The 15,868-nt window shown below is 31.5% G+C and overlaps 1 long non-coding RNA gene across 1 annotated transcript; it reads right to left on the bottom strand.

Moving 5' to 3' along the window:
• Window positions 1-952: 952 nt before the first annotated feature.
• LOC126881575 (uncharacterized) lies at window positions 953-8,880 on the bottom strand. Its single transcript, XR_007696920.1, has 2 exons — window positions 7,976-8,880; window positions 953-1,118 (listed from the first exon to the last, which is right to left on the bottom strand). It is a non-coding gene; the product is annotated as an uncharacterized LOC126881575 (long non-coding RNA).
• Window positions 8,881-15,868: the final 6,988 nt, after the last annotated feature.

Genomic DNA, 15,868 nt, shown 5'->3' with positions numbered 1-15,868 from the left:
GGAAGTGACAACGCACCTTGAACTACCCTATATATGGAAGCCATAACGTATGCTGTACGCTTCGGTATATACGTATATATATACAAAATTTATTTTGGTAAATCCTTTCCCCTCAATAGGTAGACCCATTTTATAAGCCCCCCTTTTACCAAATACACAATTTTTAAAAAATAATTCCTAGTAGAAAAGGTGGAAGTCGGACAGCCTCTTCTGTATACCGGAAGTCACAACTTAACGTGCATCAATATATATATATATATATATATATATATATATATATATATATATATAGACTGTCAAGGTAGAAAAACACTTGTGCGCCAAACTTTATTGATAATGCTAACAAAAATAGGACTAAATAACTCACGCTCACTAAAATTTCTGACTTTTGGTGATTAAAAAAATAAAAATAGTAAAAAAATTTAAATCCGAAAAATATTAATTTGACGGAAAAATAGTTTTATATACAATTTTAATGTTTTAATGTTAAAATAAATCGAATTTATGTCTCTCATGCCTGGTTGCACCAACAGATCTTAGGCTTAAGCCGAGAATATCATAAGAATTAATGTAATATTTAAATAATAAATAAAATAAATGACTGCAACCCCAAAACAAAACTATAATCTACATAGTATCAGTCAATATTACCTAATTACTTTATATATATATATATATATATATATATATATATATATATATATATATATATATATATTGTTGTGATCTGCTTCTTATTTTTTTATATTAATTATTATTTATTTGATTACTTATTTCATTGTCGCAAATCATACATCAAACTTGAATAAAAAATCTCAGGGTGCTTTTTTATACTATTAAAAAAAATCCAAATTCTCTCACGTTACACTTATCTTCTCTCGTGGGTTCAGTATCTCTGAGTTGATCCTAATCGGGATAAAATAGAGAAAAGAAATAAAGCAAAATATTAAAATAAAAATACAGAATTGTCTTTTATTTATCAAATTAATACTCTGAAATCTATCGTATCTAAAAACCTGTGGACACAGATGTCCGAATGAAATTTATACCACTTAAATTTATTATCGTTACAAAAAAACAATTTATCGGTTTGTTCCCGATGACTTTGGTAAAACAAACTAAACCAAACAAATTTATGTCTTCGCAAGATTACCTATATTTACTATTTATATTTTGAAATATTGGAATTTTAATTCATATGCTTTTTACTCAAAAATTTATTTCTTGAACATAAAAATCTCTTTCACATAAATTGACTGACCTTTTGCTTCCCTCACTCGGATGTCTTCTCGTGACCCCAAACAGCTCTCCCTCGTTGATTATGTTAAAGGCTACTCATCAAAGCCTCTCTCCGTTGTCCAGCGTCAAAACTATCAGCATACCAGCACTAATTCTCCAACAAACCGTGTCTCTTTGACACGTTCTCGATTCAAACAAAACTCCAAAAATTCTCTGCTCTCCTTCTCACAATAATACAGAATCAAAGAGGTATTTCGTCTCGATTTGATATGTCTCTCGTTCCACTTTTCAACACTATTCTCCACTATCAACCAGCCACTGATATATGCTAACTATCTCTCCACTTAACTCGTCGAAAACCGCTACTTCTCGCTGCCAACAACATAATAATAATTTTTCAACCTCTCTCAATCATCCAATCCATCTTTTCTCCTTCCACATTCCAAGAATCAGAACATTGACTTTTCCATTTGACAAACAACAGTCACCCTCAAATTTGTTCCGACAATCCTAATTACTTTCGGAGAAACTCTCCCACATATACTCGTATTGAAATGAAGATATTAAAATTCCAACTTTCTTTTCAATTATCAATTTCGAGAAATTGATAATTACCTATACAGTAAACAATTTTTTTCCATTTTAAATCTAAATACATAGTTCTTTTCATTTTAATTATTCACAAAAGTCTTTAATGGTTCCTCGGAAAGCTCGTTAAAAGAGAAATCTATTTACATCCTAACTAAATTCTAATAAATTTTAAAGCTCAATATACAGGGTGTATCAAATTTATGTGCCCGCGCTATTAAAAAAAATTTAATTTAATTTTAATTTTGCTTTTGATTGATAAAATGCAAACACAATAACATCCCCGCCTTGTTTTGAGATAAAATCAGTATTATTAAGTGCAACAAAAAAAATTTGATTTTCTCTCGACAACAACACTTTTCTCTTGTTATCATATTATCCTAACCTAATTCTCTTATCCTACCTTAAATTTTATGCATTTGTCTTTATTCGTGGTATTTGTACACATAATGGATATTGTAAACTCCTCGTATCTTTTCTGAATCCACATGCCTCAGGACATAACTGTTTATTCCATTTTCATTGTGCACGATGTATGGACCCTCGAAAATAGGCATTAGTTTTGCGCAAACGTCCCCAGTGAGATTTGATACTCGTAATGCCCTTACCAGCACCTTTTCTCCCTTCTGAAAAGTCACTGGGCGTCGTCTCCTATTATGATTTTGTCTTTGGAGATATTTTTCATTACTGCGCTGCAGCCTCCTTTGCACAATTTCCAAGACTCGTTGGTATTCCCTCTGCTCAGGTTCTTCCCATGGCCGTAATGGCATAACACCCTTCATGATATATTCCGGAGTCTCTTTTGTCACCGTACTTGGAATCGTGTTTAAGTAGTTTTCTATTTCTGCCACTTTCCTGTCCCATCGTCTATGTTGTCCATTTGCAGCAATGCGAAGGAATTTCGTAGTCTCCTGTATAAAACGCTCTGAAGGATTACTTTGAGGATGTCGGATACTGACGAAATTTGTCCCTATTCCCCTGTCTTGAAGCTGTCCCTTGAAACGCTCACTCCGGAAATACGTCGCATTGTCTAAAAGAATTCTTCTTGGTGTTCCTACGGTGGCTATAAAATTGTCAATCTTTCTCATTATTTCTTCCCCCTTTGTTGTACGGCAACTGTATAACTTTACGTATTTTGAAAAAATATCAACCATCACCAAAATATGCTTGTTCCTTTGCGTGGTGATTATCAGGTCACTTAACATATCTATTGCCACAATATCCAATTTTTGACGGGATACAATATTTTTAGCAATATTTTCATTTCTGAAATTTCTGCTTTTATATTTTTGACATATTTCGCATTTTTGGGTCACTTCTTTGGCAATCCGGTAATCCTTTCGACAGATATAGTTTTCTCGAAAAACCAGCCATACCTTCCTGCTACCGATATGCCCATTGTCATTGTGTAATTTTTGTATGATCCTCTCTGCCAATGTCTGTGTTACCAAATATAGTTCCTTTCCATCGATTCTTTTGAAGAATATGTCATTTTCTCTCTCCGCTCTTCTTTTTTCTTTTTCCTCCAGTTCTTCTTGATTTATTCTTATTTCGTTTAACGAAAATAAACCTTCCTCTTGTGTCAAGATATTTAGTCCCACCTGAAACACAATTCCTTCCTTTTTTCCAGTGTCTTCATCACGTGTGAGAGCGTCGGCTATAATGTTGTTTTTTCCTTTTATGTATCGAAACTCAAAATCGTACTCCTGCAGCAACAAAATTCCTCGATGTATACGATTGTTAACCAGTCGATTTTTCATGATATGCACTAAAGCTGCGTGATCTGTTTCAATTGTAAATTTTGCTCCCAATAGATAAAACCTTAACTTATTTACACAAAAAAGTACGCTAGCAAACTCTAATTCAGTCACACTGTATTTTCTTTCGTGTGTTTTGGTCACCCGGGAAATGAAACAAATTGGCACTTCTTGATTGTTCTGTATCTGCGACAAAACTCCCGCGAATTTTTGGATGGACGCATCAGTTCGTAATATGAAAGGTAAATTGTACATGGGATGATATATTTTAGTTCCTTTCGAGAATTCTGCTTTTAATATTTGGAAAGCTTTCTCTTGTTCTTCTTTCCAATTCCATTTAACACCTTTTTTCAGTAATTTTATCAATGGAATCTCCTTCTGGCTTAAATCAGGAATTAGTTTTTTGAAATAGTTGATCGTACCAAGAAAACCTCTCAATGTTTTTAAATTCGTTGGCCTTGGGTATTCATCTATGAGTTTTATCCGGTCCTCGGCTAAACTAACTGTTTTTGTTTCCAATTTAAAACCCAAATATGTCACTTCTTTTTGAAAAAATTGACATTTTTCAATATTCAATTTTAATCCGGCCTTGTCCAGCTCTTCTAATATAATTTTTATGTGTTTTAAATGACTCGATTTATCTGGTGAAAAGATTAGTAAGTCGTCAATGTAGTGTACTATAAAATCTTCATACCTGTTTAATATTGTATGCAGAGCTCTTACCAGTGCTGCACAAGCACTTTGTAACCCAAAAGGCACTACTTTAAATCGGTACGCAATACCATCGATCGAAAAAGCGGTGTAATTTCTACATTTTTCTGCTAAAGGTATCAACCAAAAACTATGTTTTAAGTCAATTTTAGAAAAAATATGTGATCCTGTAATTCTCCCAAAAATAGCCTCGATGTTGAGAGGTGATTCATATTGAGATACCGTGTGTTGATTTATATTCCGGGCACCCAAACATAGTCTCAATTCTCCACTGCTTTTTTTAACAATCACGATTGGGTTGATATACGGAGAGTCACATCTCTCTATGATTTGATTTTCTAACATTTCATTGATTTCTCCTTTCACCTCCTGTCGGTACTTATATGGGATGGGGTAAGTTTTCAATCGAAAATTTCCTAAGTCTTTCACCTCAAATGAATGTTCATACTTTTTGGCTACTCTGTTTTCTTCATTTATTAAATTTTCATACTCCCTCAATATTTCACGCAGTTCCTTCTCCTTTTCTTCTCCACATATCAATTTTATTTCTTTCTCCTCCGATTCTTTACACATGTTTATTGTGTATTCTGCATCCTCCATTTTGCATACTTCTTCGTCAAATACCACAGTTTCCATGATATCTTTTTCGTTCTCTTTTTCTAATCTGATCTCTTTTTCTTCTGGGCTCATCTCTTTTTTCGAGGAATCCCAATCTTCATTTTCTTGTGTCACTCTTTCTTCTTCTTTTTCTTCTGTTGGGCTCATCTCTTCTTTTGAGGAATCCCAAGCTTCATTTTCATTTGTCAATCTTTTTTCTTCTTTTTCTTCTTCTGGGCTCATCTCTTTTTTCGAGGAATCCCGAGCTTCATTGTTTTTACTTATCTTCTCCTTCTTTCTTTTCTTCTTTTTCTGTCCTTGCTTAATTGCCAAATTCATTTCCACCGTTTGTTTTTTGTCTGCATTATCCTTTTTCCGTTTCTCATGTTCCTTGTCCATATCCAGAATGTTAGGTTCTTCTTCTTTTCCATCTGTGATTTTCATCGTGTTATTTTTGAAATCTATCACCACATGTTTTTCTGACAATTAATCCACTCCTACGATCATATCATGCATCATGTTTGGCATTATAACACATTGTAGTGCATAAAATTTCTTCCCCAATCGAACCCTTATTCGTATTCCTTCATTTATTGTTGCCAAAGTCCGTTTATTTGCGCCCACTAAATTTACCCTGGGAATTTTGTAAATCAAATTCGTCAAATCAACCTCTTCTATTAATTTCCTGTTAATCAAAGTAATTTCTGAACCAGTATCAATCATAATTTTAATCGGTTTCTCATTGATAAAACCATCTACAAATTTTAAATTAGATTCATTTCCTTTATCATTATTTCCTGCTAATTTAATAAATTCCTTCGGGTGACAAAAAATTCCTGTTTGTTCTTTTGTTTTTAGTGAGCGCTTTCGTGAAAAGACGCTTGCTGTTCTTCTTCGCTTCTTCTTCCGTCGCTTTGTCCCTCATCCTCATATTCATATATTTGCGTGTTGTTTACCGCTCTTCTGTTTTCTCTTTGTCTGTCGGACCCGTATCGGTTTCCACGATTTTCCTGTTGATTCCTTCTATTATCATTTCTGTCCTCTTGATTTGTGCGGGTGTTATTTCTATTCTGGTTTTCTCGATATCTGTCTTCGTTCCATTGCCGATTTCTTTGTTCATAGTTTCCTCTTCCGTTGTCTCTATTTTCGTTTTCTCTTCTTGTATAATCTCTCCTAAAGTTCTGTCTTCTATCTCTATAGTCTCGATTTTCGCGTTGTCTATAATTATCTTGCGATCTTCTTATTTCTCTTTCTCTCATTTTTGCTTCTCGTATTTGTAAGAATTGGCACAAACTGTCGATATCTTTGTAGTTTTGTAAAGTTATGTGATCTTCTAACGTATCTTCAAAATGTCTGGCTATCAGTTCTACTAGCTGTTCGGACGAATAATTCTACTGTAGATGTTTTGCATTATTATATAATTGTAGTGCATATGTTTTCTCTGAAATACCCATTCTATCATGGTACCTCCCATTTTGCAATTCCTTGTTTATTTCTAGCTGTTGTATTTTTCCCCAGAAATAACTCAGGAACTTTTGTTCGAAATTATGCCAATTGTCCAATTCTTCTTCTTTGCTATCGAACCATAAACTTGCCTCATCTTTAAGATGGTTCCTTATCGTTTCTTTGGCTGTCTCGAAGTTACCGATGTGTCGTATTTTCTTTTTTAAATTGTTTATGAAAATTACTGGGTGTAATTTTTTTACATCCCCGCCAAATCTTATTTTCACATCCTCTGTACTATGGATAATCATTTCCCTTCTTTCTCCGGAATGTTGTTGATTTCTGATATCATAAATTAGTTTTTCATTATTTCTGAATCTTTCTTCTATTTCTTTCTTATCTTCTTGCAAAGCATTTTCAAATTTGGTTTCTAAATTTTCTAGTTCCTTTTTCTGGCAATTTGTTAACTCCTCCATTTCATTTTGAATTTTTATTTCTTGCTGTTCTATCTCGTTTTTCATTGTTGTCAAACATCCTTTTACTTCATTTTCATACTTTTCTATGCGTTCCTCCATTTTCTTGTTGTTCTCTTCTATTGCTTGTTTCATTTCCTGTTGATTGTCATCCATTTTTTGTTCCACTTTCTCCATTGTCCTTTTTGCTTCATCCATTGCTTGTTTTGTTTCTCTTTGATTGTCATCCATTGCTTGTTTTGTTTCTCTTTGATTGTCATCCATTTTTTTAGACTGGAGTTGCATCAGTTGTAATAATTTATCTATTCCTGATAATTCCTGTTGTTCTGATGCCATGATTGTTGTTTCGAAAATGTCTTCTTGTTCTATATGTTCTTCTTGTTCGAAATGTTCTTCTTGTTTTTTGTTTTCTTTGCTTTTGCTTCTGGTTGTTATCGACATGTATTTAAAATTTATCCCCGCCTAATATGAAATTCGAAAATACCTTGTATGCTGTCGAGACGAAAATTTTTCTCTCACCAAATATAATAAATTTATCCCACAAATTTTTAAATATTTCAAAATTAAAATCAATCAAAAATAAAATAAATATGTAAAATTGTACCTAGATAAGAAAAATTAAGTCAAACAAATATTTCAAAAATTTTAAATATATCAACTTTTTCCGACGGGCAAATAAATTTTCCTTCACCTGTTTTTCCGTTTCCTATTCCCTTCAAATTCACAACCAGAGATACTTTAATGCCCTAACGTTGGCTCGCCATGTTGTTGTGATCTGCTTCTTATTTTTTGATATTAATTATTATTTATTTGATTACTTATTTAATTGTCGCAAATCATATATCAAACTTGAATAAAAAATCTCAGGGTGCTTTTTTATACTATTAAAAAAAATCCAAATTATCTCACGTTATACTTATCTTCTCTCGGGGGTTCAGTATCTCTGAGTTGATCCTAATCGGGATAAAATAGAGAAAAGAAATAAAGCAAAATATTAAAATAAAAATACAGAATTGTCTTTTATTTATCAAATTAATACTCTGAAATCTATCGAATCTAAAAACCTGTGGACACAGATGTCCGAATGAAATTTATACCACTTAAATTTATTATCGTTACAAAAAAACAATTTATCGGTTTGTTCCCAATGACTTTGGTAAAACAAACTAAACCAAACAAATTTATGTCTTCGCAAGATTACCTATATTTACTATTTATATTTTGAAATATTGGAATTTTAATTCATATGCTTTTTACTCAAAAATTTATTTCCCGAACATAAAAATCTCTTTCACATAAATTGACTGACCTTTTGCTTCCCTCACTCGGATGTCTTCTCGTGACCCCAAACAGCTCTCCCTCGTTGATTATGTTAAAGGCTACTCATCAAAGCCTCTCTCCGTTGTCCAGCTTCAAAACTATCAGCATACCAGCACTAATTCTCCAACAAACCGTGTCTCTTTGACACGTTCTCGATTCAAACAAAACTCCAAAAATTCTCTGCTCTCCTTCTCACAATAATACAGAATCAAAGAGGTATTTCGTCTCGATTTGATCTGTCTCTCGTTCCACTTTTCAACACTATTCTCCACTATCAACCAGCCACTGATATATGCTAACTATCTCTCCACTTAACTCGTCGAAAACCGCTCCTTCTCGCTGCCAACAACATAATAATAATTTTTCAACCTCTCTCAATCATCCAATCCATCTTTTCCCCTTCCACATTCCAAGAATCAGAACATTGACTTTTCCATTTGACAAACAACAGTCACCCTCAAATTTGTTCCGACAGTCCTAATTACTTTCGGAGAAACTCTCCCACATATACTCGTATTGAAATGAAGATATTAAAATTCCAACTTTCTTTTCAATTATCAATTTCGAGAAATTGATAATTACCTATACAGTAAACAATTTTTTCCATTTTAAATCTAAATACATAGTTCTTTTCACTTTAATTATTCACAAAAGTCTTTAATGGTTCCTCGGAAAGCTCGTTAAAAGAGAAATCTATTTACATCCTAACTAAATTCTAATAAATTTTAAAACAGCTCAATATACAGGGTGTATCAAATTTATGTGCCCACGCTATTAAAAAAAAAATTTAATTTAATTTTTATTTTGCTTTTGATTGATAAAATGCAAACACAATAATATATATATATATATATATATATATATATATATATATATATATATATATATATATATACAAATAGTATCTTAATTGACTTATTAGGAAATACGAATTTCACTATTTTTGGGTATATAAGTCAAACTGGGGCCTTAAAGTACACTATTATCCAATATTCAAGCTTTCGGAAATGTTTATTTCCTTTCTCAAGAATTTCTACAATACAATAAGATAAAATTTAGAACATATGTATGAAAGAATAAAAACTATTAATGAGTAACTTACCAGAATTTAGATTATAAAAGAATGTTGATTACAATACATAATTAAAAATACTATTACTAAAACGGCTGTTTAATATTTCAAAAAACATAGAAACAATAAAAATTCTTCAGAAAAGATTAAAAAAATTGATTAATTTTGAAGTTTTGATCTAATTTTGATTGACTTTTTAAAATTTATTTATAAATTCTAAATACATGGTTGACAAAGACTAAATGTAACTATGGTCATAGCATATCGGTGTCTACATCTACAAGGAATTGAAAACATTTTTTGATAATAAAAATAAGGAAATGTTTAAAAGCAAAAAAAAATTAATTTTAAATATTGGTGATATTAATTAATTTTGTTAACATTTAATGCCAAATTATAAAGTGTAGATTAGAAAAAAAAATATGATTTGATATAACTATGATTATTTTTCAAAATTATATATATATATATATATATATATATATATATATATATATATATATATATATATATATATATATACATCCCGCTATTAAATTGGCATCTTTTCACGTTGCAGTCATTTGGCATCACCTAGAAATGCTATCATTTTCTAGGTATAATCCGTGAATGTTCGCTTAGTACACTTCTTTAAGCTTGGCACCGTTGTCGGATTTTCAGTAATCCGATTTATTTATATATTTTATTCCTTACACTATAACGACAATTTGACCCCCGTAGGTCAAAAACATTGCTTAAACATCACTTTGGCAACAACAGGATGTTGCCAAGATATACATTTTTACGGAAAAGACAGTACCTAGTTAGATACATAATATCGATCGCTTCACGTTACAAGTCTTCCACTCGCACTCAGGTAAAAACCAGTTGTAGGCTCTTTTGTCTGAACGGGTCCCTGAATGAGTTTAATAATTCACTTTTATTGTGTATTTTGTTTCGTTTAGTTGAAATATCAGATTTTGTTTGTAACGAATTTCATAATAGATATTTAAATTATTTTTTTGTTAACAAAAACAAATTTTAAAGTTTGACATTTGAAAAATTAATTTTATATTGCCATTTTCATGACATGGTCAATGGTTAATTGCATTTATAATAATTTAATGGGTCATTGCGAAACAATATACAGTGCGTCCATAAAGTAACGCATAAATTCATTATTTCACAAACCGGACACTTTCAGGAAAAATACCGAAACAGGTCGATTTTTATTTTTAAATTACAATTTATTGGCATACATATCATACTAGTGACGTCATCCATCTGGGCGTGATGACGTAATCGTTGATTTTTTTAAATAAGAATAAAGGGCATGTAATAGCTCATTTGAAAGGGTATGTAATTCTCTATTCAATAATATAATTGTTAATATAATTATTTATACAGGGTGTCCAAAAAATGTTATTTAAATTAAATTAATTGGTATAAAAAGATGAATGTATGTAATTTGTTTAATTCTAAATATATTTTATTGGTGCCAGCAAACATAAAAATGTTTTATTTAAAACCTAAATATTGATTTTCGCTTAAGCGTAATCTTAAACTTCCAAGAGGCAGGTGGATGGCAGCTCTAACATTTAATTTTCTGACAAAAGTAAAACGAATTTTGAATTAAATAAGTTACATACATTTTTCTTTTTGTCTCAATTAATTTAATTAAAGAATTCTTTTTGGACACCCTGTATATATAATTATGTTATTGTTTGTATTAGTAAATAGAGAATTAAATACCCTTTCAAATGAGCTATCACATGACCCCTATTCTCATTTAAAAAATTCATCGATTACGTTATCAAGCCCAGATGGATGACATCACTAGTATGATATGTAATATGCCAAAAAATTGTAATTTAAAAATAAAAATCGACCTGTTTCGAAAATTTTCCTTAAAGTCGCCGGTTTACGAAATAATGAAATTATGCGTTACTTTATGGAAGCACTGTATGTTACAATGTGTAAATTTTTCAGGAAACGTAAAAATCTTTCCATTAGTAGTTAGAGATTCTGATAGTAATACTATATTTTATATAAGTATTATGGGTTATAAATGCATCTATTAGGTCTGGATCCCGCGTATGAAAAAAAAGTTGATTAATAGCAAGCTGAAAATTTGTTAATAGCTTAAGGGTGTTTAGTCGGATAAACTTTTATATATGGGAACACTGGAACAGGGGCAGTTTTAATTGTGAAACAGGTTGAAAATTTGGAACGGTCACACCACGAAAACGGCACATTTATTTTGTCCGACATAACAGACTTAAACTCTCCGAATAGAGATTAAACTCTCATGCAAAAATTAGACTGCTATTTATCACCTGTCATAATTCCTGTCATTTGACATATTCTACATGCTCTACTCATTAAAAGGCCCATTTGGTGATAAATAGCAGTCTAATTTTTGCATTAGAGTTTAATCTCTGTTCGAAGAGTTTAAGTCTGTTCTGTCGGACAAAATACATGTGCCGTTTTCGTGGTGTGACCGTTTCAAATTTTTAACCTGTTCCAAAATTAAAACTGCCCCTGTTCCAGTGTTCCCATATATCAAAGTTTATCCGACTAGACACCCTTAAGCTATTAACAAATTTTCAGCTTGCTATTAATCAACTTTTTTTTCATACGCGGGATCCAGACCTATATCTGAAAGACCAAAAAAGTTTAAATGTTGCTTATTTTTTTGATATTATGTTTTAAAGTTTGTGGACTTATGTTGTTTTCGAAATGAAACCATAATTGGTAAAGTTTTTTCTTTATTCTCAACAAGAAACAGTCATAATACGGACAACGCACACATCTTATGGAAAATATAATGTCACTCAAATTCAATAAAATTTATACGAATAGATCCGTTTTAATTTACCGATCAAATCTTATCATTGCGCCAACTCTTAATTATGATTAATTACGGCGCAAATTGCAATTAAAGTTTATCGAAATCACATTTTTGGAGTCCATAAAGTGTTAAAAGTGTTAAAGTTACAATCATTATTGCTCCGAGTGCTATTCATAAGAGCTTAAATCCCGCTGGGCCTAAGCGGATTAGTGAAACTAATCCGCTGATTTATGGAGTACCGAAAATCTGGGTAGTTTAAAATATTTTTTCTCTCTCTAACTTATGTACCTACCCATTTGATTTCAGATTTATTTGTATCAATTTCTGCTCTTATTTTTGAAAATAGAGAGTTGGCGCAATGATAAGATTTGATCGGTAAATTAAAACGGATCTATTCGTATAAATTTTATTGAATTTGAGTGACATTATATTTTCCATAAGATGTGTGCGTTGTTTTCGAAATGAAACCATAATTGGTGAAGTTTTTTCTTTATTCTCAACAAGAAACAGTCATAATACGTAGAAATTTATACTAAATTTAAAATCCAGATTCAGTAGAAATAAACAAACCAAGACACGTTAAATGCTACTAGGAGCACTCCCGAATCATAATTATTTACAATGTATTGTTATATTTCTATTTGATATGAAAATTAAATTTTGATGGTTGTAAACAGGATTCAATTTAATATAAAATATTTTCAATTTTCTCAACCACGGGCATATAAATTTAGAACACCCTGTATACAACAAATTGTTATATTTAATTTTAAGAAGTGATTAGACGGAACTCGGGACAGTGCGCTTAAAATAAACAAAGTGAATGACGCGTACCATTATCGTTCTTCTCGGAAGGTCGATCATTAGCCTATGCTAAATAAAACTCAGTGAAATAGATGATAGTTCATTATCGTTTTTCGCGGAAGGTTTCGATCATTAGCCTATGCTAAATAAGACTCATTTGAAAGAGAGAATAGGTCATTAAAATTTGTAAATAGTAGAAAGTGATTTTAGAATGGGAATTAAATATTTTCTTTTGAAATCCATTAAGCATATTTAGAAAGATTAAAAATTGGTTTTTGAGGAATACTGAGAATGAGAGTTGGTGGTGGAAGGTTGATTTGTGAATCTGGAAGGGATATTGAGAAAGTAGGTGAATGAATGACAAAGTGGGATCAGAATGTTTTGAGCTGTCGAGAAGTGAAGTCGAGTAGTAGACGGTAGTGTTCGAGGAGTGAGAAAGCCGGTAGTTCCGTGAGTGTGGAGTATCTATCGTGGAACGAGAAGTAGGCCAGGTCGAGAGTAAAAGAACCTCCTTGAGCCCAGAGTGTCCCGGTAGCTGATAGCAGTTTCGAAAAAGGTAGAACACAGCATCACGACAAAAGCAGGAACGAGAGCTATTCGAGCTAGTTTTTCAAAGGAGAACATCACTGGAAGCCAGGACGAGGTTTGATCGCAGCCAAGGATAGCAGGAAAGGGTTTTGTGTGAGGACATTTTCAGTTCACCAGGAAAAGGTCAGTCTCATTTGTTTGGACATGAATGTATGGGTTTTTCGTATTAAATTCCACATAAAAAATTGAATAACATAATCAATAATATCAGAAAAGCTTCATCAAACTTAAATAGAGTTGTCCCTAATAACTCCTAATAGTTAAATGTTAATAAAAACTTTCAATAGAAAACCAAAAGGAAATAAAATTCCCAGTTGTAAATGTTATGTTTAAGAATAATAAGAAATAGCAAATATTAAGCATTGATTGCCTTTTGAATAAAATAAAAAATATTTTGATTATAATTGTAACCCATATTTGTATTTTTTTTTACTCTTTTCTTTTCTATCCCGATTAGGAACCATTAAGAAATATTCAGAAGCCACGAAAGTAAGTAATTAATTTATAATTCGCCCTGAGATTGAAAACATATTGATATGTGATCTGGTTAATTAATTAGATTAGTATTAATACATTGATTAAATTAAGTGACATATAAGAATATTATCTCATATCAATAATCAAGATCACATCAGTATATACATTGTAAATTCCAAGTCATGATTTCCAAAGTTTACACATTGTAAATTATGATTCGGGAGTGCTCCTAGTATCATTTAACGTGTCTTGGTTTGTTTATTTCTACTGCATCTTTACTGTTTCTGTTAACTAATCTAAACGTAGAGATATTTTTTGAGATTCTTTAACTCTTTCAATGCTGGGGTTTGTCACATCCCACCTGTCTGTTAGTGGCAAAAAAGTTCACCTGTCGGATGCCGGGTTAAAACATGACAAATTAGATGTGGAATGAAAGCTTATAACCCAAAGATGGTACTAAAGGTGAGAAATTTGGCCTCCGACTTCAGGATAAAGAGTTGCAACCCGAAGTATTGTTCTAAATTCGCAGAAATAGTACAAACTATGTATTACTCGACGCGCCTTAGAAAGACGAGAACAAATATTTATGCCTGTCCGGTTTTATGCCTGTCTGTCCGTCCGTCTGTCAGATATAATCACAGAGGTTGAATGAAAGATTATAACCCATAGATGGTACTAGCGATTAGAAATTTGACGCGCATTAGAAAAATGAGAACAAAGAAATACTTTTTTTAGTTTTACACCACTTCCGGTTAAAATGGTGTACCCGGAAGTGACACACATAATCACAGAAAAATATACTTGATCAATTTACGTGTATTAAGAGGTCGAAACCGAATTTTTTTAATTCTGGTTTTGATGTCATATGCGGTTAAAAAATTGTCTGGAAGTGGAAGAAACCAGTTTAATAGTTGTCCCCTTCGAGTAGCGAAAAATAAACAATACTTTGTAAAAACATTCAACATTGGTTGATATTCCGCTGTTTTCATATTATTTATTGACCTAAGTTTTTGTAAAATGCACTAGTCTTTTTTAAAGATATCATTGGACAATTTACTCACTGTTTTTGGATTTTACAAAATCGCTTGGATTGGCATGAAATTTGACATAAGCATAGCTAACATGTCAAAGAAAAAAGTGATATTGTGCCAGTGTGTGCTTTTTTCTGGGGATGAGTACCACCCCCTTCTCGAGTGTGAAAAAATATAGGTAAAAATATGTCCGTAAGTGGATAAACTAATTAAATTCCTTGTATTTTTTGTTTTTAGATGGTTTTTCGTAAATAAATCAAAAAGTAAGTATTTGATCGAAAAAACTATTCTTAGCAAATATAAAGCTTATAAAACAGTAAAAAAAATTATGTATGTATGAAGTCTGGACACACAATAAAAACAGAGTTGGAGCTGAACAACAGTTGGTTCTTATTCGTCGAATTCCAAATCGACTAGTTCAACGTAAAATATCCAAAAAATAACGCACTTTTCGGGGAAAACTCGCCACAAATTTTTTAAAGTGTTTAAAAAAGTTTTATTTTTGTTATTTAAAAAGTATCTATTCTATCACCATCAGCATCAAAAGTAAGTTACGCTTTAAATAAAATATGTCCCTTTTTTTGCTAAAAGAAATCGTGAAAATCACCACCTAATTAGCATTCCATATGAAATTAATAGTTACCGCCCTAGTTAATTTACTTATATTATACTGTTTATATGATCTATAAGATTTATTGGCAAGAAATGCTTATTAAAAAAAATTGGTTTTAAAATAAAAAAATTTTAATTTTGAAAAAAAATGCCTTGGTTTAAAATAACTTAAACATTAGTGATACTAAATATCTCAAAGAGTAAAAAATGTACATATCACATAAACAATACATAAGTAAATTAGGCGGTGATTTTTACATTTTTTTAACAAAAAAGAGACTTCATTTTGATGCTAACTAACTTTTGATGCTAGAAACGTTTATAAA

This window comes from Diabrotica virgifera, chromosome 1, assembly GCF_917563875.1.
Source record: "Diabrotica virgifera virgifera chromosome 1, PGI_DIABVI_V3a".
Classification (NCBI taxonomy): Eukaryota; Metazoa; Arthropoda; class Insecta; order Coleoptera; family Chrysomelidae; genus Diabrotica; species Diabrotica virgifera.
The sequence above is the reverse complement of the archived record's forward strand: the minus strand, read 5'-3'. Positions and strand labels throughout refer to the sequence as shown.